The sequence below is a fragment of the Chiloscyllium plagiosum genome, chromosome 16 (genome assembly GCF_004010195.1).
Source record: "Chiloscyllium plagiosum isolate BGI_BamShark_2017 chromosome 16, ASM401019v2, whole genome shotgun sequence".
Classification (NCBI taxonomy): Eukaryota; Metazoa; Chordata; class Chondrichthyes; order Orectolobiformes; family Hemiscylliidae; genus Chiloscyllium; species Chiloscyllium plagiosum.
The window spans coordinates 69,985,932-70,009,722 of NC_057725.1; the positions used below are offsets into that span (position 1 = coordinate 69,985,932).

The 23,791-nt window shown below is 46.2% G+C and overlaps 1 protein-coding gene across 3 annotated transcripts in view; it reads left to right on the forward strand.

Moving 5' to 3' along the window:
* The first annotated feature begins 3,133 nt into the window (after window positions 1-3,133).
* The window catches only part of celf1 (cugbp, Elav-like family member 1), a 109,905-nt gene continuing 89,247 nt past the window's right edge, over window positions 3,134-23,791 (forward strand). Inside the window, exons 1-2 of one of the 3 annotated variants that reach the window (XM_043706334.1) lie at window positions 3,134-3,185; window positions 5,028-5,075. The gene's annotated coding sequence lies outside the window, so the exon portion shown is untranslated. Of the gene's footprint in view, window positions 3,186-4,912; window positions 5,076-23,791 lie in introns of those variants that run through there. The other 2 variants (XM_043706337.1, XM_043706335.1) reach the window with 2 other exon arrangements.

Below are 23,791 nucleotides of genomic sequence, written 5' to 3' on the forward strand. Positions count from 1 at the left end.
AGCTAGTGTGCTTCCAATTAAACCTGTTGGACTATAACCTGGTTATAGTCTTTTAGAATGATCACGTTGGTTTCAGTTCTTTCATATGCAAATCACAGAACCTTTTTAAAGTTACATTCTCAAGTTACTTTATCAATTGGTGTCATGTTGGCCCAGATAAGGTTTTGAAGGTGTTAATTCCCTGTGGGGCTGTCTGTGCCACAATGGTCAGACTGATTCTAATTTAAAAAAAGGGATTTACAGAATCTTACATGGATTCATGCAGTTTTTGAGCAAAATAAAATGTAATTCTGCAAGTAGAAATTCATCCCACAAACCTGCATGTGGATGTGTGTGTGCAGGGGCTATGAGTGTCTGTGCGAGACTGTATATATGTGTATTTGTGTGAGTGTGAGTGTCAAGGTGTATAAGTCTGTGAGTGGGTGCATGCGAGCGTGGGGATGCATGAACGAGTATATGAGAGAGGGTCTGCGTGAGTGAAGGGTCTGTAGGAGTGTGTGTGTATGGTGCAGTGGGGCATCTGAACCCAAGGTCCTGGTTGAGGCCATCCTCATGGGTACCGAACTTAGCTATCAGCCTCTGCTTGGCTACTTTGCATTGTTGTCTGTCCTGAAGTCCACCTTGGAGGATGGTCACCCGAAAGTCCGAGGTCGAACGTCCTGGAACGCTGAAGTGCTCCCCGACTGGGAGGGAACACTCCTGTCTGTTGATTGTTGTGCCATGTCCATTCATTCATTGCCGTAGCCTCTGCTCAGTCTCACCAGTGTATCGTGTCTCAGGGCGTCCTCACCTGCAGCCTATGAGACAGACAACATTGGCCGAGTTGCATGAGTATCTGCCACGTACATGGTGGGAGGTGTCCCCATGTGTAATGGTGGTATCTATGTCCACACTCTGACACGTCTTGCAGCGCATACCATGACAGGGTTGTATGGTGTTGTCCTGAGAGCCGGGCAGTTTGCTACGAACAACGATCTGTTTAAGTTTTGGTGGTTGTTTATAGGCGAGCAGTGGAGGCGTGGGGAGTGTCTTGGCAAGGTGCTCATCCTCATTGATAATGTGTTGCAGGCTGTGAAAAACATAGCATAGTTTTTGGGCTCCTGGGAAGTAGTGGACAAAGAAGAGTACCCTGTTGGTTGCAACACGTGAGGCGGTCATTACGGTTTCTCACTGTGGCACGTCGGAACTGGCAGTCGATGAGTTGAGCATCATACCCTATTCTTATGAGGGCATCTTTGAGTACTTTCAAATGTCCACTGACGTGTGCGCACACACACACCTACAGATCCGTACACTTACGCAGACCCTCTCTCATACACAGACCCTCTTTCATAAACTCATTCATATGCTCCCACATTCACACACACGCACCCTCTCACAAACGTATACCCCTTTACATTCACACTCACACACATACACACATTGTCTCACAGATACTCATTCATACACTCTCACACTCACACGCACCCTCTCTCAGACTTATACCCCTTTACACTCACATACACACACACTCTCACAGATACTCATAGCCCCACGTGCACGCACACACACATATAAGTTTGTGGGGTGAATTTGTACTTGCAGAATTACATTTATTTTGCTCAAAAACTGCATGAATCCATGCACGATTCTGTAAATCCCTTTTTTAGATGAGAATCAGTCTGAACATTGGGACATAGACAGCCTCAGAGAGGGCACTTCACACCTTCAGCTCAGATCCTCCAACCCTGGCAACATCCTTGTAAATCTTTTCTGAACTCTTTCAAGTTTCACAACATCTCTCTGATAGGAAGGAGACCAGAATTGCAAGCAATATTCCAGCAGTGACCTAACCAATGTCGTATATAGCTGCAACATGACCTCGCAACTCTGTACTCAATACTCTGACCAATAAAGGAAAGCATACCAAACGCTGCCTTCACTATCCTATCTACCTGCGACTCCACTTTCAAGGAACTAGGAACCTGCACTCCAAGGTCTCTTTGTTCAGCAACGCTCCCTCGGACCTTACCATTAAGTGCATAAGTCCTGCTAAGATTTGCTTTCCCAAAATGCAGCACCTCGCATTTATCTGAATTAAATTCCATCTGCCACTTCTTAGCCCTTGACCAATCTGATCAAGATCCCATTGTAATCTGAGGTAACCTTCTTCACTGTCCATTACACCTCCAATTTTGGTGTTATAAAATCAAGAGGGGCATGGATAGGAGAAATAGACAAAGTCTCTTTCTTGGGGTGGGGGAGTCCAGAACCAGAGGGCATAGATTTAGGGTGAGAGGGGAAAGATATAAAAGAGACCTAATGGGCAACGTTTTCATGCAGATTGTGGTACTGTATGGAATGAGCTGCCAGAGGAAGTGGTGGAGGCTGGTACAATTGCAACATTTAAGAGGCATTTGGGTGGGTATATGAATAGGAAGGGTTTGGTGGGATATGGGCTGGATGCTGGCAGGTGGGACTAGATTGGGTTGGGATATCTGGTCGGCATGGACCGAAGGGTCTGTTTCCGTGTTGTACATCTCTGTTACTCTATTATCTGGGCTGACATGACACCAATTGTTAAAGTTCACTCTGGAATGTAATTTTAAAAATGTTCTGCGATTTACATATGAAAGAACTGAAACCAACATGTTCATTCCAAAAGATGAGACTTAACAGACAATCCAGGTCTTCTTCAATATATAATTTCAGTTACATCACACTGTAAATTTTTGTTATAAATTCTTGTCTTGTGACGTTATTCTCCACAACCTGATGAAGGGGCAGAGCTCCGAAAGCTAGTGCTTCCAAATAAACCTGTTGGACTGTAACCTGGTGTTGTGTGACTTTTAAATTGAAAAATATAAGTTTCAGATTCCAAACCACATTGTAACACCAACACTCCTTCATTTCTCCTCTCTTCATGCTCTCTTATACCAATGCTTTATTTTTGTCCAAATATTCCCATTTATCCAACTTGCAGAGAGGCACTGACGTCATGGCGATCCCTGAGAGGTGGTGAGTGTCCCGCGCCGGGGACGTGAACCCGCCATGTTGAGTGTCCCGCGCCGGGAACGTGGACCCGCCATGTTGAGTGTCCCGCCTCTGCCTGCCATGCCCGTGGGTTGTTGGGAGCGGAAATTCGGCCATTTTGAGCGCGTCTTCTTGTAGGAGCCGAGAGAGAGAGAGAGAGTGACGCTGAGCGGGTAAGATATCAGCATCTCCTGAGGAGAGGCACACACGGGGGGGGAGAGGCAAGGGTTAGGGTTACAGTTACAGAGGAAGGTATCACAGTCCACGTGGAACGATTAACCGACGATCATTCAGCCTTTCCACCTAACCCCACCTAACAGTTACTGTACCCTCAGTACTGACCCTCTGACAGAGCAGCACTCCCTCAGTACTGACCCTCTGACAGAGCAGCACTCCCTCAGTACTGACCCTCTGACAGAGCAGCGCTCCCTCAGTACAGCCCCTCTGACAGAGCAGCACTCCCTCAGTACTGACCCTCCGACAGTGTGGCACTCCCTCTGTACTTATCCTCTGACAAAGTGGCATGAGACCTCAGTATTATTCATCTGAAAGGGCACTATGCACTCCGTGTGACTGACTGCAGCAGTGCTGCACTCCCTCAGGACTGGCCCTCTGACAGTACTCCCTCAACGCTGAACCTCTGAAGTTACGGCATGTCCTTGGCACCCTCCAACACACTGAGTAGTAGCTTTCTGATAAAGTGTTGCTCCCTTGATATTGGCCCGCTGACGGCGCGGCGTTGGGTCAGTGCTGATCCTCATAGTGCAACACTTCCTCAGTACTGACCCTGTGACGGCGCGGCGCCGGGTCGGTGCTGATCCTCATAGTGCAACACTTCCTCAGTACTGACCCTGTGACGGCGCGGCACCGGGTCGGTGCTGACCCTATGACGGCGCGGCGCCGGGTCGGTGCTGACCCTGTGGCGGCGCGGCGCCGGGTCGGTGCTGACCCTGTGGCGGCGCGGCGCCGGGTCGGTGCTGACCCTGTGGCGGCGCGGCGCCGCGCTGACCCTGTGCTGACCCTGTGGCGCCGCGTCGGTTCAGCGCTGACCCTGTGGCGCCGCGTCGGTTCAGCGCTGACCCTGTTGCGGGGCGGCGCCGCGTCGGTTCAGCGCTGACCCTGTGGCGGCGCGGCGCCGCGTCGGTTCAGCGCTGACCCTGTGGCGGCGCGGCGCCGCGTCGGTTCAGCGCTGACCCTGTGGCGGCGCGGCGCCGGTTCAGGGCTGATCCTGTGGCGGCGCGGCGCAGCGTCGGTTCAGGGCTGACCCTGTGGCGGCGCGGCGCGACGTCGGTTCAGCGCTGACCCTGTGGCGGCGCGGCGTCGGTTCAGCGCTGACCCTGTGGCGGCGCGGCGTCGGTTCAGCGCTGACCCTGTGGCGGCGCGGCACCGCGTCGGTTCAGCGCTGACCCTGTGGCGGCGCGGCGCCGGGTCGGTGCTGACCCTGTGACGGTGTGGCGCTGCAAGTGGCCCGGCTCGCTGACAGTGCAGCACTCCCTCTGGTGCATTGACAAGTTCCCCCACCATATTAAAATACCAGGCTCAATTTTGTGCCCATACCTCTCAATTGGAACTTGTTTCCACTGCCTTCGGCGCCGGGTCGGTGCTGACCCTGTGACGGTGTGGCGCTGCAAGTGGCCCGGCTCGCATTGACAAGTTCCCCCACCATATTAAAATACCAGGCTCAATTTTGTGCCCATACCTCTCAATTGGAACTTGTTTCCACTGCCTTCTGACTCAGTGGAAGAGAAATGACATTGGGGCATGGTTGAACTAAAAACAGAAACCGTGCAAGACAGTGACACTGCTGTGGGAGGTGTCATTTGATTTTTTACAGCTGCGTGGTGAAGTGAGGAGCTGTAGCTTTCTGAACCTGTGCATTTTGCATGTCTGTTCTATTCAGTGTTGTCTCTCAGACTGGCGGTGTAGTACTCGTTGGCCGGGATGCACCATTCTCAGCTTTTTGGCAGGTTTTGACTTTGGCTGAACTTGGTTTCTTGTTTTCCTCGAGGGTTCAGAGGGTCGCGATCGAGCAGCAGAGAGTATTACTCAAGGAAGGCTTTAAGGTAAGTGTTCTTAAAATATGTTTCACTGGCTGTTGGAAGGGCTGCTGGTGTCTGATTACTTGTTTACTGCTGGCCCGTGTGGATTTGTCTGTGAAGAGTATTTGGATCTTGATTTTAGCAAACAGTCTATAGAGGGACCAGTTTTAAATTTTTCAGCTGCTTTGTATGACAGGCTGAGGATAGTCTGCAGTACTGGTTTATGGTGAAGAATGGAAACCTTAACTACTGTGAAGTTGCTTTGATCTCTGAAAGTATCGGAATAAAATCAAGAGCTGTGATCTTGACCATTGTGAACCTGATTTGGAGATGTCGATGTTGGACTGGGGTGTACAAAGTTAAAAAAAAAATCACACAACACCAGGTTATAGTCCAACAGGTTTAATTGGACTAGCTTTCGGAGCGCTGCTCCCTCAGGTGGTTGTGGAGTACACCGTTGTAAGACTCCTGACATTGTAAGACATCGTGAACCTGATTTGGCACATTAGTCTTTCGAGGCCTGAAGCCATTTGATTTTTCACATTGCTGGAGGCAGGGACTCCCAGGTCCAAAGTTTACCAACATGTGGGCTGGTGCTGAGTTGTCTGATTGAAGTTGAAGGATGTACGGTTTGGTGGCTTTCATTCAATGATTAGTCGAAGAGGTCTCAAGAGAGATTATGGCTGTCACCCATGAATTTTGATTAACTAGTTGGTTTGATTTATTGTTTGCAGTGTCATTCTAACGAGCCTTAAACAACACTCCGTCCATTGTGCCACATCCTGCTGTCTGGAGATGGCAAGGGGTCTCCTGTGGGATTCCCACTTCATCAGATTCTTTCCCCTGAACAGCTGGGAACTGGTGTCAAATACAATCCATTTGTTGTAGGTGTACCTCGGTGTTGTTAGGGACAGTGTTCCAGGATTATGATTATGGTCTACCATCCTTTCACTATCTTGAGGGGAACATAGGAAAAGTTTTTTTTGAGGGATTGCTGCACGGGTTTGTAAGAACTTTAATCTCAGGATTCGAACCAGGGTCCTCAGAACATTATTTAGGTTTCTGAGTTAACAGCCTGGCAATAATACCACTAGGCCATCACCGTGCATGTGGATGACTCTCAGCTGCTGTTTGGGGCACTTTGGGCCATCATTTATTGCCTATCCCTGTCAGTGACACCCACATCCTGTCAATGATAAAAAAACATCCTGGTAAATCTCCTTTGCACTCTCTCCAGTTCTGTCACATCTTTTCTCTAATGTGGATCCTACATTTGCACATAGTGCTCTAGCTGTGGCCTAATCGACATCTTGTACAGTTCAAGCATAACCTCCCTGTTCTTAAACTCTGTATCTTAACTAATAAAGCTTAAAAATGTGTTGCTGGAAAAGTGCAGTAGGTCAGGCAGCATCAAAGGAACAGGAGAATAGACATTTCGGGCAGAAGCCCTTCAGAAATGAGGAGGGTGTGCCAAGCAGGCTAAGATAAAAGGTGGGAACGGAGAGGTCGGGAAGAAGATTGCAGGTCAAGAAGGTGGTGCTGAGTCTGAGGGTTGGGACTGAGAAAAGATGGGGGGGAGGGGAAATGAGAAAGCTGGAGAAATCTGAGTTCATCCCTTGTGGTTGGAGGGTTCCTAGGCGGAAGATGATGCCCTCTTCCTCCAGGTGTCATGTTGCCATGGTCTGGCGATGGAGGCGGCCAAGGACCTGCATGTCCTTGGCGGAGTGGGAGGGGGAGGTAAAGTGTTCAACCATGGGGCGGTTGGGTTGGTTGGTCCGGGTGTCCCAGAGGTGTTCTCTGAAATGTTCCGCAAGTAGGCGGCCTGTCTCCCCAATGTAGAGGAGACCACATCGGGTGCAGCGGATGCAGTAAATGATGTGTGTGGAGGTGCAGGTGAATTTGTGACAGATATGGAAGGATCCTGGGGCCTTGGAGGGAAGTGAGGGGTGGCGTGGGCGCAAGTTTTGCATTTCTTGTGGTTGCAGGGGAAAGTGCCGGGAGTGGAGGTTGGGTTGGTGGGGGGGGTGTGGATCCAAACAGACCCCACCACCAAAGATATATTTCCCTCCCCTCCCCTATCAGCGTTCCGGAAAGACCACTCCCTCCGTGACTCCCTCGTCAGATCCACACAATGCCTGGAGGAAGAGCACCTCATCTTCCGCCTAGGAACCCTCCAACCACAAGGGATGAATGCAGATTTCTCCAGCTTTCTCATTTCCCCCCCCCCCACCTTGCACACCCTCCTCATTCCTGAAGAAGGGCTTATGCCCGAAACGTCGATTCTCCTGTTCCTTTGATGGTGCCTGACCTGCTGCGCTTTTCCAGCAACACATTTTTAAGCTCTGATCTCCAGCATCTGCAGTCCTCACTTTCTCCTACCTCAACTAATAAAGCCAAGATTAGCATATGTATTAACTATTTAGTGAGATTTGTTTTATTTTGTATTTTCCTCATTTATTCAGGTAATGTGGGCTATTGCCCGTCCCTAGTTTTCCTGGAAGAGGTGATGAGCTGAGGCCTTGAATCACTGCCATCCATTTTTAGTAGGTACACCTACACTGTTAGGGAGGGAGTACCAGGGTTATGTCTCAGCAATAGGGAAAGGATGGGGAGTGTCTTGAGGGAGACTTGAGGTGTTGCAGCCCTTGTTTTTTGTAGGATTGCTCCTCGGGGTTTGTAAAGCATTTCAGTCCCAGCTTTCTGATCTTTGGCCATCCGATATGCAAATGGCAGGAGGGATGGTGAGGACAGACTCATGCAGAGAAAGTAGGAGCAGGAGTAGGCCATTTGGCCCTTTTGAACTTCCTCTGCCATTCAGTATAGAAAAGTACAGCACAGAACAGGCCCTTTGGCCCATGGTGTTGTGCCAAGATTTAATCCTAATGTCAAATATAGTAACTTAAGCTATGCACCCCTCAACTCACTGCTATCCATGTGCATGTCCAGCAGTTGCTTAAATGTCCCCAATGACTCTGCTTCCACCACCACAGCTGGCAACGCATTCCAAGCATTCACAACTCTGCGTAAAGAACCTACCTCTGATGTCTCCTTTATACCTTCCTCCTAATATCTTCAAACTATGCTAATATCTTCAAACTATGACTTCTCGTACTAGTCAATCCTGCCCTGGGGAAAAGTCTCTGACTATTGACTCTGTCTATTCCTCTCATTATCTTGTATACCTCAATCAGGTCTCCTCTCTTCCCCCTTCTCTCCAGAGAGAAACGCCCGAGCTTATTCAACCTTCATAAGGCAAGCCCTCCAGTCCAGGCAGCATCCTGGTAAGCCTTCTTTGCACCCTCTCCAAAGCCTCTATCTTTCCTGTAGTAGGGCGACCAGAACTGGACACAATATTCCAAGTGTCGTCTCACTAGGGACTCGTAGACCTGTAGCAAAACCTCGTGGCTCTTAAACTCGATCCCTTTTTTAATGAAAGCCAAAACACCATATGCTTTCTTAACAACCCTGTCCACTTGGGTGGCAACTTTGAGGGATCTATGTACTTGCACACCCAGATCCCTCTGTTCCTCCACACTGCCAAGAATATGATCATGGCCGATCATTCAAAATCCCTTTCTCTCCCCATACCATTTGATTCTTTTATTATTAAGAAACATTCAGTGTTTTGTCTCAACTTTCGGTAACAGAGAATTCTACGGCTCACCATTCAGTTGAAGAAATTTCTCCTTGTAGTCCTCAATGGACTACCCCCATGTCCTTAGCCTAAAGCCCTGGCTCTGGATGCTTCACACATCAGGAACATCCTTCCTGTGTTTACCCTGTTTAATCCTGTTAGGATATCCTGTTAGGTTTCTAAACAACACTCTGGCATCTTTCTAAACTGCAATGTAGTCCCGTCTGATCCTGCCTCTCTTTGTATTTCAGTCTTGCCATTCCAGGAATCAGTCTGGTAAACCTTTGTCCAAATCCTTGCATAGCCAGAATATCCTTCCCCAGAGAAGGAGAACCGTGGGCGGCACTGCTGCCTCACAGCGCCAGAGACCCGGGTTCAATTCCCGCCTCAGGCAACTATTCTCCCCGGGTGCTCTGGTTTCCTCCCACAGTCCAAAGATGTGCAGGTTAGGTGAATTGGCCATGCTACATTGCCCGTAGTGTTAGGGGACTAGGTCTGGGTGGGTTGCTCTTTGGAGGGTCGGTGTGGACTTGTAGGGCTGAAGGGCCTGTTTCCACACTGTAAGTAATATTCCAGATTTGGTCTCACCAAGGTCCTTTGCAATTACAACAAGATATCCTGTACTTGGAGTAGAGAGTGTGGTGCTGGAAAAAACACAGCAGGTCAGACAGCATTCGAGGAGCAGGAGAATCAACATTTGCTCGAAACATTGATTCTTCTGCTCCTCAAATGCTGCCTGACTTGCTGTGCCTTTCCAGCACCACACGCTCAACTCTGATCTCCAGTACCTGCAGTCCTCACTTTCTCCATCCTGTACTTTGATCCTATCGCTGTGAAGACGACAAGGCATTTGCTGCCTTTGCTGCTTGCTGCACCTGCATGCTTGCTTTCAGTGACTGGTATAGAAGGTCACATTCATCTCATTGCGTTTCCCTCTTTCCCAATCTGTTGCCAATCAAGTAATCTGCCTTCCTGTTTCTGCTACAAAGTGGACAACTTCACATTTATTCACATACAGCATGTGCAGTACATGTATCGCTCTCTCAATTTGTCCAAATCACACTAAAACATCACAGCATCCTCCTTGCAGTTCACTGTCCCACCCACTTTTGTGTTATCTACAAAATTTGCGATATTATATTTAGTTTCCTCATTGAAATTGTTAATGTATATTGTGCAAAGCTGGGATGCAAGTTCTGATTCCTGAAGTACCATACTTGTACAATTATACAAAGTCTCTTTATTCTTAACTTTGTCTGAAAGCTCTCTATTCATGTCAGTACACTACTCCCAATTCCACGCACTTTAAGTGCTAATCTCTTGGATGGGGCGTTGTTAAAAGACCTCTGAGAGTCCAAGTAAACTGTATAACTGGCTCTTCTGATCAACTGTACGACTACTCTCAAAATTCCTGTAGATTTGTTGACCTTGATTTCCCTTTTGTAAATCTGATGCTGCTTCTGTGATATGGTCATTTACAGGTCAAAGGGCCTTTAACAGGTGCAGCAGGAGGTTGTGGATGTCATTTGACCCAACAACCTTCTCCACGTTTGTAGGTGGTGTGTGTACTTCAGTGCCTCTGGGGAGGGAGCTGCGGCATCTGCTCATGGCCGTCTGAGACTGCTGGGTGTCACTGTGGGATAAGTACATTATATAGGTCTGGGGAATTAGGTTTTAATTTTGTTTAAGTTTTTGTTGAATGCTTTACTTTTATTAATGACAGTGGGTTGTAGATTGAGGGGCTATACTGGTGATCAATGGTAGAATAAGAAACTGTATATTTGTTATGACACTCTGCCAATTACTCTAAAACTTGACAACCGACGACTGGTTTCCTCATTCACCAACTGGTGTTCAGAAGTTTAACATTGTAGATAAAGGGGCTCTGGAGGTGACTGCAAATTGACAACTGTGGTATGAATGGTTTGTACAAAGAATTTGTTTGAGTGTTGAAGGAAGTAGTCCCTATCAATTGGCCCAAAGGAAGAATGACAATTTAACTTCGGGGCTGCTTTGTAGTTTGTGTAATACCTTTAAGCCTTAAATGGTTTGGTGGATATTTTAAAATCAGATGTTACGACACACTTCCGGGGCAGGTGGAATTTGAATCTGGACCTTCACCAACGAGTTGGGGTCACTACCACTCCACTACAAGAATCCCTAAAAAATTTCCACTCGCGTGGAGATGCATACATTCTCCAGATATTTCTGTCCTGTTTCGAACTGGCGACCGTTTTCATGTGAGGCAAACATAATATTGATTGCACAAGAGAAACACTAGTCGAGTGTGGATGAGGAGATCCACCTTTCTGATCTAACAAGAAGAGTCTTGTTGAGTAAATATCATGAGATTTATTGCCTCTCTAATTATTTATAGGTGATGTGATTATGACCTCCATGATTATTGAGACTGATCGGAGCACACTGTTATATTCCCAGCTTATGGTACCACTGGACAAGTCATATCCTAAACATGGTGACCACCCACTGAAATCCACAGCCTCCTGTGACTGTTTCAATGATAAAACTGAAGTTTACTACATAAAAGGAAAAGTGACAAAATAAAACAAACTAAGCTATTTAAATATAGAAGAATTTGAAAGATCTTAAAACTCACAGCTTTCATATTTTCCCCAGCACCATCCCTTTATCATTTCACATTTAGGGAGATTGCCTCTGTCTCAAATCTTTAAGTTCAACTCAACCCCATTTTCCTGTGTTTTCTGTGAACTGTGAAGTTTTCTCGCATAAATATTCACAGAGCTGATGCTTAGGTTTTCTCAGTCTGTCAATCATCTGTCATTTCTAGCTTCAAACTGGTTCTGTTCCCCGGGTTTCCTAAGCTAAAATCAATTATTGATCATCTTAAATCAAAAGCGAGTCTTGCATGTTTACATTCCTGGTCGTAAACCTGGTCTGTGCACCGAAAGCTGCATTAAAACTCTGGGGGCTCCCTACTGTCTGACGGATACTGAATTCCATAGAATTGTAGAAGCATACAGGACAGAAAAGGCCCTTTGGCCTATTTTGTGTGTACTGCCAAAAATGTTCTAAATCTATGCTAGTCTCACTTTCCTGCACTCGGCTGATAGCCTTGAATATTTTGACACTTCGTGCTTGTCCAAGTACTTTTAGATTAAAAGTTGTGAGGTTTCCCTCAACTACCCTCCAGGCAGGGCATTGCAGATCCTACCACCCACTGGGTGAAAAAACATTCCAGGTCCCCTTTAAACTGCTTGCCTTTCATCTTAAAGGTATGCTCCCTTGTTATTGACCCTGCAACTAAGAGGAGCAGCTGTTTTGTATCTCTCTGTCCATGCCCCTCATAACTTTTCCAAGTCTATCAGATTTCCCCTTAACCTTCACTGCTCCAAACAAAAATCTGAGCTCATCCAGTCTCTCTTTGTGGCGAAGAAGCTCCATCCCAGGCAACATCCTCTGCACCCCCTCTAGTACAATCACATCGTTACTATTGTGCTGTGATGCAGAACTACATTGATAAATGTCTGTATGCCACCTTGACCACGCTATTTGTCTGTCCCACCACCTTCAGAAATCAGTGGACAACTACCCCAACTACCTCTGTACTCTGAGCTTCCTCATGTCCTGCCATTCATTGAATACTCCCTTGCCTTGTTACTTCTTCCCAGGGTTACTTTTCAGGGTTAAGTTCCATCTGACACTGGTATGCTCTCTGATCAGTCCTTCTATATTCTCAAGCTAAGACCTTCTTCCTCGCAGTCAGCCATCTGGCCAAACTTCATGCCATTAACAGACTTACTTATTGTTTCCCCCCACTCCCATCGACACTGTTTATATCAGTGTCACAAACAATAAGGAATTCAGCACTGATCCCCATGGTGCAATTAGGCCATTGGCCTTCAGTCCTGAAAACAGCCATCTACGTCCCTATGTCTCTTGTCACTTAGCCAACTTTGTATTCATCTTATCTAGTAACCCTGGATCCCAAATGCTTTCACCTTGTTAGTCAGTTTTCCATGCAGGATCCGGTCAAAGGCATTCCTGAAATCCATGTAAACCACATTAACTGCATTACCCTCTTCTACAAACTTGTTCATCTCAAAAGATTCCACAAGATTATGTCTCTCTAACAAAGCTGTGTTGCCAATTCCTGATCAGACCATGACATTCTAAATGGATATTTATTTCCTCCTTTGGTTTTCTAGCTTTTAGTAAGAAGGACTGTAATGTTTAACTTTTTGACTTTGTTTTCCTTATTTTTCTGTTTTCTAACTAAAACTCTGTACCTGAGATGGTGCTGGAAGCAAATTGTAAACTTTTCACTGTACTTTTGTGAATACATGTGACAATAAAACGAATTCAATTCAATTCCTTTAGAATTTTCTCACTGATGTGAGATTCACTGGTCTGTCATTCCCTGGTCAGTTAGGAGGATTGACTGACCTAGTCATTTTTTTTAACCCTTCATTGCAATTAATTTGGGCAGGTTTAATCACACATCTCCCCAAAAAGGACTGAAAATATACCTTTAATAGGCATTATCATTTGGGGTGGCGGGGCGGCACAGTGGCTCAGTGGTTAGCACTGCTGCCTCACCGCCAGCAACCCAGGTTCAATTACTGCCTCTGGCAACTGTCTGTGTGGAGTTTGCACATTCTCCCCGTGTCTGCATGGGGTTTCCTCCGGGTGCTCTGGTTTCCTCCCACAGTCCAGAGATGTGTAGGTTAGGTGAATTGGTCAAGTCAAATGTAGTGTTAGATGCATTAGTCAGGGGTAAACGTAGGGGAATGGGTTTGGATGGGTTGGTCTTCGGAGGGTCAGTGTGGGCTTGTTGGGCCGAAGAGCCTGTTTCCACACTGTAGGGAATCATTTATCAAACAAACATTCTTTTAAACTTTAAATATACTTACATTATTACTGTTCAGAAACAATGAATTTCATGGTAACCTTTTTTTTACCTAGGTCCATTTGAATCTCAGTATTAGCTTTCTGTTATGTGATTATGATAAAGTGTTAGCTCCAGCATGTTTCTTTCCCAGTGACTTGAATGATGTTTAATTATAAGGCTGGAGAATTAAACTCCACTGAAATAACCATTTTTCTCATTGCACCACCCGCACCCCGATTGTGGTCAGTATAAATCACAGTTTCTCTACCATTGGTAATATGAATTTCAAGGAGATAGTGAGGACTGCAGATGCTGGAAAGTAGGAGTCGATAAAGTGTTGCACTGGAAAAAGCACAGCAGGTCAGGCAGCATTTGAAGACCAAGGGAGTCGATGTTTCAGGCAAAACCCTTCTTCAGTACTGGGAAGGGGGTTTTGCGAAGATTTGCAGCTCAGGTTGAGGTTCTGGATGTCGGTTTGCTCGCTGAGCTGGAAGGTTCATTTCCAGCTGGGGCCTCTTGGAAATGAACCTTACAGCTCAGCGAGCAAACCGTCATCCAGAACTCGGTAGGGGGCTGAGACGTAAATAAGGGGAAGAATTGAGGCTGGGGAAAGGTAGGTGAGTAAGGGTAGGAGGTGATGGCGATAGGACGGTGGGAAGTGTGGAGCAGATAGGTAGGAAGGAAGATGGTCAGGTAGGTCAGGTCAAAAAGGTGGAGCTGAGTTGGGGGTTTGGATCTGGGATTGGGTGGGAGGTGGGGAGATTTGGAAATTGGTGAAATCGACGTTGATGCTGTGTGGTTGTAGGCTCCCGAGGTGCCACCTGAAGTGTTGTTATATCCAGTTTGTGGGTGGCCTTGTTTAGGTGGTGGAGGAGGCCCAGTATGGACATGTCATTGGGGGAGTTGAAATGGATAGCCACAGGAAAGGGGGGGGGGTAGGTATGTGTGGACCAGAGATGTTCTTTGAACTGTTCCATAAGTTTGCTTTCAGTCTTACTGATATGGAGGAGACCACATCAAGAGCAGCGGATGCAATAAGTGAGGTTGCAGGAGCTCCGCCCTCTTGACCTGACCTACCTGTCCATCTTCCTTTTCAGCTATCCGCTCCACACTTCCCACTGATCTATCACCACCACCACCTGCACGATGTGGGACCTCAGGGAGACTTCCATTGTCCCTGATGCCAACACCTGCGGGAAGTGCATCCAGTTGCAGCTCATGGGAGACCACATTAGGGAGCTGGATGCATTCCGGATCATCCGAGATGTTGAGCGCTTCATAGATGAGAGTTTTAGTGAGATGGTCACACCCAAGATGCAGGCAGAGAGTAACCAGAGAGTAGCTGGGAGTAACCAGGAAAGGCAAAGGAAGGAGATAGGAATCCCCTGTGGCCATTTCCCTCTAAAACAAGTATACCATTTTAGATACTGTTGAGGGGCAATGACCATTCAGGGGAAAGCAGCAGTAGATAGGTTGATGGCATTATGACTGGTTCTGGTGCACAGTAGGAAAGGGTAAAGGTAAACAGCACCTTAATGATAGGAGACTCAATAATTTGGGGGACAGTTAGGAGATTCTGTGGCCGCATATGGGAATTCAGGATGGGGTGTAGCCTAAGAGAATGTGAGGACTGTAGATGCTGGAGATCAGAGTCAAAAAGTGTGGTGTTGAAAAAGCACAGCCGGTCAGGCAGCATCCGAGGGACAGGAGAGTCGATATGTCTGGCAGCGCTCTTCATCAGGAAGCCACCCAAGTGCCAGGGTCCAGGATGTCTGAGTGGCTGCAGAACATTCTCAAGGGGGAGGGTGAGCAGCTAGAAGTCATTGTACATGTTGGCACAAATGATATAGCTAGAAATAGGCATGAGGTCCTGCAGAGCATTTATAGAGAGCTAGGAAAAAAGTTTAAAAACCAGAACCTCATTGGTGATAATCTCAGGATTACTTCCAGTGCCATGTGCTAATGAGGTGAAGATCAGGAGGATATGGCCGATGAATGCATTGCTAAAGAATTAGTCCAGGTGGCAGGGATTCCGATTTTTAGATTATTGGGATGTTTTCTGGGGCAGAGGTGACCTGTTCAAGGGAGACTGGTTGCATCTGAACTGGAGAGGGACTAATATCTTGGTGGCCAGGTATGCTAGTGGTGCAAGAGAGGATTTAAACTAGATTAGCAGGGAGGTGCTCAAAAACAGTTCGAGGATGGAAGGAGATACAGTGATCAGAAATAGTAAGGTGAAGAGAGACATCAGGCTGGAACACAATAGGGTGGAAGGAATGCCTGTTGGATTAAATTGCATTTATTTCAATGCAAGAGGGCTGACAGGTAAGGCCAATAAACTCAAGGCGTGGATAAGTCTATGGGACTGGGATAGAATATAGAACATTGAAAATTACAGCGCAGTACAGGCCCTTTGGCCCTCGATGTCGCGCCGACCTGTGGAACCAATCTGAAGCCCATCCAACCTACACGATTCCATTCTCATCCATATGTTTATCCAATGACCATTTAAATGCCCTTAAAGTTGGCAAGATTACTACTGTTGCAGGCAAGGTGTTCCACACCCCAACTCCTCTGAGTAAAAATACTACCTCTGACATCTGTCCTATATTGATCACCCCTCAATTTGAAGCTGTGTACCCTCATGCTACCTATAGAAAGCTTTAGGGTTATCCTTGATCCTATCTGCCAACTGCTTCTGATGTACCCCCCGGCTCTTTTTAGCTCTCTCTTTAGGTCTTGTCTGGCTAATTTGTAACTCTCAAGCACCCTAACTGAGCCTTCACATCTCATCCTTAACATAAGCCGCCTTCCTCTTCACAAGAGATTCAACTTTTTTAGTAAACCACTGCTCCCCTCCCTTAGCCATTATAGAAACAGCTTAATGTGTCAGGGTACAGGTGCTTTAGGTGGGGCGGAGGTGGTGGAAGGAGGGGAGGGGGAGTTGCATTTTTGATTAAGGCGAGTATCACAGCAGTAGTCAGAGATGAATTAATTGGAGTGCAGTGGAGCAGAGAGATGTTGGAATTCAGGGTCACAGTTCTGAAAGGGGAGTCATAAGGAGACAATGCAGTGAAGGAGGCTTTTGGCACATTGACCTTCATCAGCCAGAGCATTGAGTATTGAAGTTTGGAAGTTATATTGCAGTTGTACAGGATGTTGGGGAGGCCACACTTGGAGTATTGTATTCAGTTTTGGTCACCTTTTTATAAAAAGGATGTTATTAAACTGAAAAGAGTGCTGAAGAAATGTACAAGGACTTTGCCTGGACTGAGTTATAAGGAGCGGTTGGACAAGCTAGGACATTTTTCTTTAGAGTGTAGGAAACTTATAGAGCTGTACAAGATCATGAGAGGCTGAAAAAAATCTCCCTCAAACCCTGTCTTCCCTCCCACAACAGTGAGAGGGTCCCTCTTGTCCTCACCTCTTTTCCATCTCACTAGTATCCACTTCCATAGGATCATTAGCTGCCACTTCCACCACCTCCAGCAGGAAGCCAACATCAGACACTTATTCCCCTCCCCTCCTAGGTCAGCCTTCTGTAAGGACCGTTCCCTCCAGGCCACCCAGGTCCACTCTTCCTTCAGTGCCAACATATCCCCGCACCCCTGCGTTTTTTTCCCCAGGGTTAGGGAATCGAGGATATTAATTTAAGGTGAGAGGGGAAAGAATAAAAGGGAACCTGAGGGGCATGCATGTGGAATGAGCTGCCAGCGGAAGTGGTTGAGCTGGGTACATGAACAGCATTTGAAAGGTATTTTGATAAATACATGGATAGGAAAGGATTAGGAAGGTATGGGTCAAGTGCAGTGAAATGGGGTTAAGGTGGATGGACATTTTAGTTGGCATGGACTAGTTTGGGCCAAAGGGCCTGTCTCCGTGCTGTAGGACTTTATGACTTCATACTTGCCCCAAAAAAATGATCAGATGCAGAGTCCAGGCAATTCTCCTCCACAACACCATTGCTAGTGTGGTTTCTCCAAACTCTCTTCCTAAAAGAAATCAGAATAAAACACATCTCTTAAAGCCACAGCATTATCACAAATAGCTACTAGTGGGGAATATTAATAGCTGAGAATGGGTAGCAATCCATCAGATGACAAGGCCTGGTGTGTGGTGTTGGGGGAAAAGACAGAGGAGAAAGTCCTCAATTGAGTCCAGAAGGCTGCAGATTTCTCAAGTGAAAAATGGGATGTTTTTGGTGCCTTGGATAATGAGGAGTGAGGAAGTACGTGGGCAGGTGTTACATCTTCTACAATCGCAGGGGAAGTTGCCATGGGATGCAGGGATATGTTGGCAGTGAAGGAAGAGTGGACCTGGGTGGCCTGGAGGGAACGGTCCCTGCAGAAGGCTGACCTGGGAGGGGAGAAGAATATGTGTTCGATATGGGCATCTTGCTGGAGGTGGTGGAAGTGGCAGCTAATGATCCTGTAGAAGTAGATACTAGGGAGATGGAAAAGAGGTGAGGACAAGAGGGGACCCTCTTGGTGTTGAGGGAGGGAAGAGAGGGTTTGAGGGAGATCTATTTAGGCTTGAATTGTGCAGGGACAAGAGTCCTGATGAGTTGCACAACTAGAGCTGTGAGAAGGCTTGGGCTTAGTGGCAGAGAGGGTTGGGTTCCGTCGCATGAAAAATAATGGGAAAATTTAAAGAGGAAAAGGTCAAAGTATTCTTATAACATTTGCAGATGACAGATGGAGAGACAAACTGTTGAGGAAGTGAGTGGGCTGCAAAATAATTTGGACAGGTAAGGAGAGTGGGCAAAGAAGTGGAAGATGGAATACAATGTGGCAAGTGTGATGTTATACACTTTGGTAGGAGGAATGGAGATGTAGACTACTTTCTAAATGGGCAAAGCCTTTGGAAATCTGAAGCATAGAGGCACTTAGAGCAAGTTCAGGGTTCTCTTATGGTTAACATGCAGGTTTAGTTGGCAGTTGCAATTTTAGCATTCATTTTGAGAGGGTTAGAATAGAGGAGCAGAGGTGGACTGCTGAAGCAGTACGAAGCTGTGGTACGACTGCATTTGGAATATTGAGTGGTTTTAGGCCCCATATCTAATGAAGGATATGCTGGCATTGGAAGGGGGTCAAGAGAAGGTTTACAGGAATGATCCGGAGGATGAAGGCTTGTCATATGGGCTTATACTCATCATAGTTTAAATGGATGGGGGTGGGAGGGGGTTCTCACTGAAACTAGGAGAACACAGAGGTCTAGGTTGAGTGGACATGGAGATGATGTTTCCACCAATAGGAGAGACTGTGACTCGAAGGCACAGCCTCAGAGTCAAGAGATGACATTTCAGAACTGAAAAGAGAAGGAATTTCTTCTGCCAGAATTTCTTCTGGGGTTAATGTGTGGAATTTATTATCGCAAAGGGCTGTGGAGGCCAATTTATTGAGTGTATTTTTGTTCTTGATTAGTAAGGGAATCTGTGAGAAGGCAGGAGAATGTTGTTTGGCTCCGGTACATTTGCTTTTTTCTAAGTTTTATATGGCAAACAGTTTTAGTTCCAGCACTGATCCCTGTGGCAACAGCTTGTTGATCTGAAAAATAACCCCTTATCCCCAATTGCTGTTTCCTACCCATTAGCTAATTCTCTGTTCCTACCAATAAATGACTTTCAAGCTCTTATGAGTTAACTTTGTGAAGTACCTGGTCAAATGCCTTCTGAAAGTTCAAACACAACATACCAACTCATTCCCTCAATACACTCTGGTTGAGACTTCCTTTGTCAGACATGATTTCCCTTTCATGAAGCCATGTTGACTTTGCTTAATTAGACTGTGATTTTCCAAATGTTCTGTTATTACTCTCTTAATATTTGCCTTCAATACTTTTCCAATAATAAACTTTCAGCTAATTGGTCTGCGGCTCGTTGATTTTTGCCTCCCTCCACTCTTGGATAGTGGCATTCATTGGCTATTTTCCATTCCTCCAGACTTCTGCAGAATCCAATGATTTTTGGAAAGTTAGAACTAGTGCACCCACTATCTCTACAGAAACGTATTTTCTGTTCCGAGGATGCAACCTTCAGGGCCAAGGGACTTAACATCCTTTAGCCCCATTAGGTTGTCTAATGCTGCTACTTTCATTTTCATGTTTTAGTTGCTCTCTTAGAGTCATAGAGTCGTAGAGATGGACAGCACGGAAACAGACCCTTCGGTTTAACTTCTCCATGCCGACCAGATATCCCAACCCAATCTCGTCCCACCTGCTAGCAGCCGGCCCACATCCCTCCAAACCCTTCCTATTCATATATCCATCCAGGTGCCTTTTAAATGTTGCAATTGTACTAATCTCCACCACTTCCTCCAGCAGTTCATTTCATACACGTACCACTCTGTATGTGAAAACCCTGCCCCTTAGGTCTGTCAGATATCTTTCCCCCCTCACCCTAAACCTATGCCCTCTAGTTCTGGACTCCCCCACTCCAGGGAAGAGACTTTGTCTATTTACCCTATCCATGCCCCTCATGATTTTATAAACCTCCATAATGTCACCCCTCAGCCTCTGACGCTCCGGAAAACAGCCCCAGCCTGTCAGCCTCTCCCTGTAGCTCAAATCCTCCAACCTTGGCAACATCCTTGTAAGTCTTTTCTGAACCCTTTCAAGTTTCTCAAATCCTTCTGATAGGAAGGAGCCAAGAATTGCACGCAATATTCCAACAGTGGCCTAACCAATGTCCTGTACAGCCGCAACATGACCCCCCAACTCCTGTACTCAATACTCTGACCAATCAAGGAAAGCGTGCCAAATGCCACCTTCACTATCCTATCTACCTGCGACTCCACTTTCAAGGAGCTATGAACCTGCACCCCAAGGTCTCTTTGTTCAGCAACTCTCCCTAGGACCTTTCCATTAAGTGTATAAGTCCTACTCTGATTTGCCGTCCCAAAATGCAGCATCTCGCATTTATCAAAATGAAACTCCGTCTGCCACTTCTCAGCCCATTGGCCCATCTGATCAAGGTCCCATTGTAATCGGAGGTAACCTTCTTCGCTGTCCACTACACCTCCAATTTTGGTGTTATCTGCAAACTTACTAACCATACCTCTTAGGACTCACATCCAAATCATTTATATAAATGCCAAAAAGTAGTGGACCCAGCATCAATCCTTGTGGCACTCCACTGGTCACAGGCTTCCAGTCTGAAAAACAACCCTCCATATGTTGCATTATTGTAAGCAGCTTATTTCACTCTAATCAACAGTCATTTTTTAAAGTCTTTGGAGACCTTGCTTTGCTTTTCTTATGTTTATTACCTTATTATATTGGTCCTAACTTTCTCAGTTAACTCCAACCGTACTTGTTCAAAAAATGTATACTTCTCTAATTTACAGCAATTTACAGACAGACAATCTTCATCAACAGTTTCTTAACCAATAAGCTTAGTTTTTCTGAGATGTAACTCTTTTTCTCACTGTTTCAAACTCTGTGAGCTGTTGCTTCACAGGTCCCACTGTCTCTCCCACTTTGCACTGGTCCCTCGCAGGTCCTGTTGCCTCTTCCACTCTATGCTGCTCCCTCACAGGCTCCACTGTCTCTGCCACTCTGCACTGCTCCCTTGCAAGTCTCGCTGCTTCTCCCACTCCCAAATTCAGTGATGTAGGGCTTGAGCCTCCACGATGATTGATATCCTCTCATCCAGATCCTACCGCCTTTTCAACTCCCAGTGTTGCTGATGTAGACCTGGGTTGGTGATGTCATTTCCTGTGGTGGTGTCATTTCCTGTTCTTTTTCTCAGGGGGTGGTAAATGGGGTCCCAGTCAATGAGAAAATGAATAGGAAATGACATCACCCCATTAGATGACATCACCAACCCAAAGAAGCCCAAACATATAAATAGAAAGCAGGAATCATCAGCAATGCTTTGTCTGGAGACTCACTGAAGATCTTACCTAGTATGGTGACAAAATGTCTGACAATGAGCCTTCTAGCTCAGTGAGCAAACCTATATCCAGAACCTCAACTTGAGCGACAAATCATCTCAAAACTTGTTGACATCAGCTAAATGCCTTCTTAAAGTTAATATACATACCATCAATTACCATCATACCTTCACCAGTCACTTACCATGCTTCAACAACAAACTCAGTCTGGTTTGACAGATGCAATTAAGTTTTAACAAATCAGTACTGGTGTTCATTTATTACCTTCACCACTGAAACAGGGTGGAGACAGTGTTCTACCCTCTTCGTTCATCGGTTTGTCTGCAACCAATATATGTTAAAAAAAATGAATGGCTGTATTTCTGTGCACAGGTGTAGTGTAGGTTAGATGGGCTTCGGATTGGTTTCACAGGGCATGCTACATTGAGGGCCTGTACTGAGCTGTAATATTCTATGTTAGGTATGACTCAAGACAGAACTAATTACTTTTTGTGAAGTTCCAGATCCCTGGAATCTTTTTCACAGATTTCATTAGGTTTGGGAGATACGGCAATTTGTTTTAAGAAGTGTTGTATAGGTTGTTTAATTTAAAGTATACTGTTGACTTGTGGATTGGTTAATCTGCTGTGTTGGACTTTGTCAGTGCTTTCAAAGTTTTCAGGACAGGTGGATTATCCTGAAGTTGGTGAAATGGAAACTCTGAATAATAAGGCTTTTTTTCAACTTTGTAGGTGTAGAGAATCAAACAGACAAGGAAACACATGGCTTGAGGGATGGTGTGGGAGGGAGGGATTCAGATTTGTGGGACATTGGGAAAGGTTCTGGGGAAGGTGGGATTATTGCAGATTGGATGGTCTACACCTGAACCAGACTGAAACTAATGTCCTTGGGGTAGTTTTTGCTACTGCTATTGGGGAGGTTTTAAATTAATGTGGCAGGGGGCTGGGAACCAGAAGAGCAGACTAGTAGACAGTGAGGTGGAAACTAGAGACTGTAATGATCATGAAGTTAGCATTACTAAGGGAAAGGGTAGGCAGAGAGCAGATGAACACAAAAGAACTGGCGGCCTGAAGTGTACTGTTGGACTTTAGCTCAATCTACCAGCTTACTTTCATCTATGTGTGAGCCGAGTCCTGCGTGTTCTTTCAATGAAGCGACAGGAGAAGATATTCGGTCTCAAACTCTTAGTTTATTTTAGCAGTAAGTGGATAAAGTATACAGAGCTCTGGGTCTAGGACTTCCCGTCCCTGACAAACAGCAAAGTGTGTCAGTTCACGAAGTCCGACCTATTCCAGTCGCTGACCCAGTCTTTTATACAGTACAGAACGTCATGCAATCGCTGAGGTGGGATTGTCTTCTGATTGGCTGTTGATCTGACTCCACTCTCCGCCCCCTCGCATTCCCGGATGTCTAACCCCATGTGACCTCCTTCTGCCCGTGAAACAGAGCACCACGCGACCTCCTCTTGCGCGCAAAACAGATACATCATCAAAGGCTTCTGAATGCCGTGTGGACGAAGCCATATATTTACAGTACATACTTTAATGCAAGGAGTATAGTGGGTAAGGCAGATGAACTTGGGCTTGGATTGATGCCTGGGAGTATGACATTATTGTGATAACAGACTTGGTTGATGGAAGGGCATGATTGGCAACTAAATGTTCCAGGATATAGACGCTTCAGACAGGATCAGGAGGGAAGTAAAGGCAGGGGAGGAGTTGCATTGTTGGTCACGGATGATATCACAGCTGTGCTAAAGGAGGACTTGAGCAGTGAGGCATTATGAGTGGAGCTGAGAAATAAGGGTGCAATCACACTGTTGGGGCTGTATTACAGGCCTCCCAACAGTGAGCGTGAGGTAGAAGAACAAATAGGTAAACAGATTATGGAAAGATGTAGAGGCAAGAGTGTGGTGGTGATGGGAGATTTTAATTGTCCCAATATTGACTGGGATACAATTTGTGTCAGAGGTCTGGATGGGGTAGAATTTGTAAGGAGCATCCAGGAAAGTTTTCTAGAGCAGTATGTCAATAGTCCGACATTGGAAGAGGCCATATTGAACCTGGTGTTGGGGTAGAAGGTGGTAGAAGTTGCAGTGGGGGATTTCCTTGGGTATAGTGACTACAATTCTGTAAGCTTTAGAATACTTGTAGACAAAGGTAAGTGTAGTCCATGGGGAAGAGTACTAAACTGGACCAAGGCCAATTATAGAACATAGAACATGGAACAATACAGCACAGAACAGGCCCTTCGGCCCACGATGTTGTGCCGAACATTTGTCCTAGCTTAAGCACCCATCCATGTACCTATCCAATTTCCACTTAAAGGTCACCAATGATGCTGA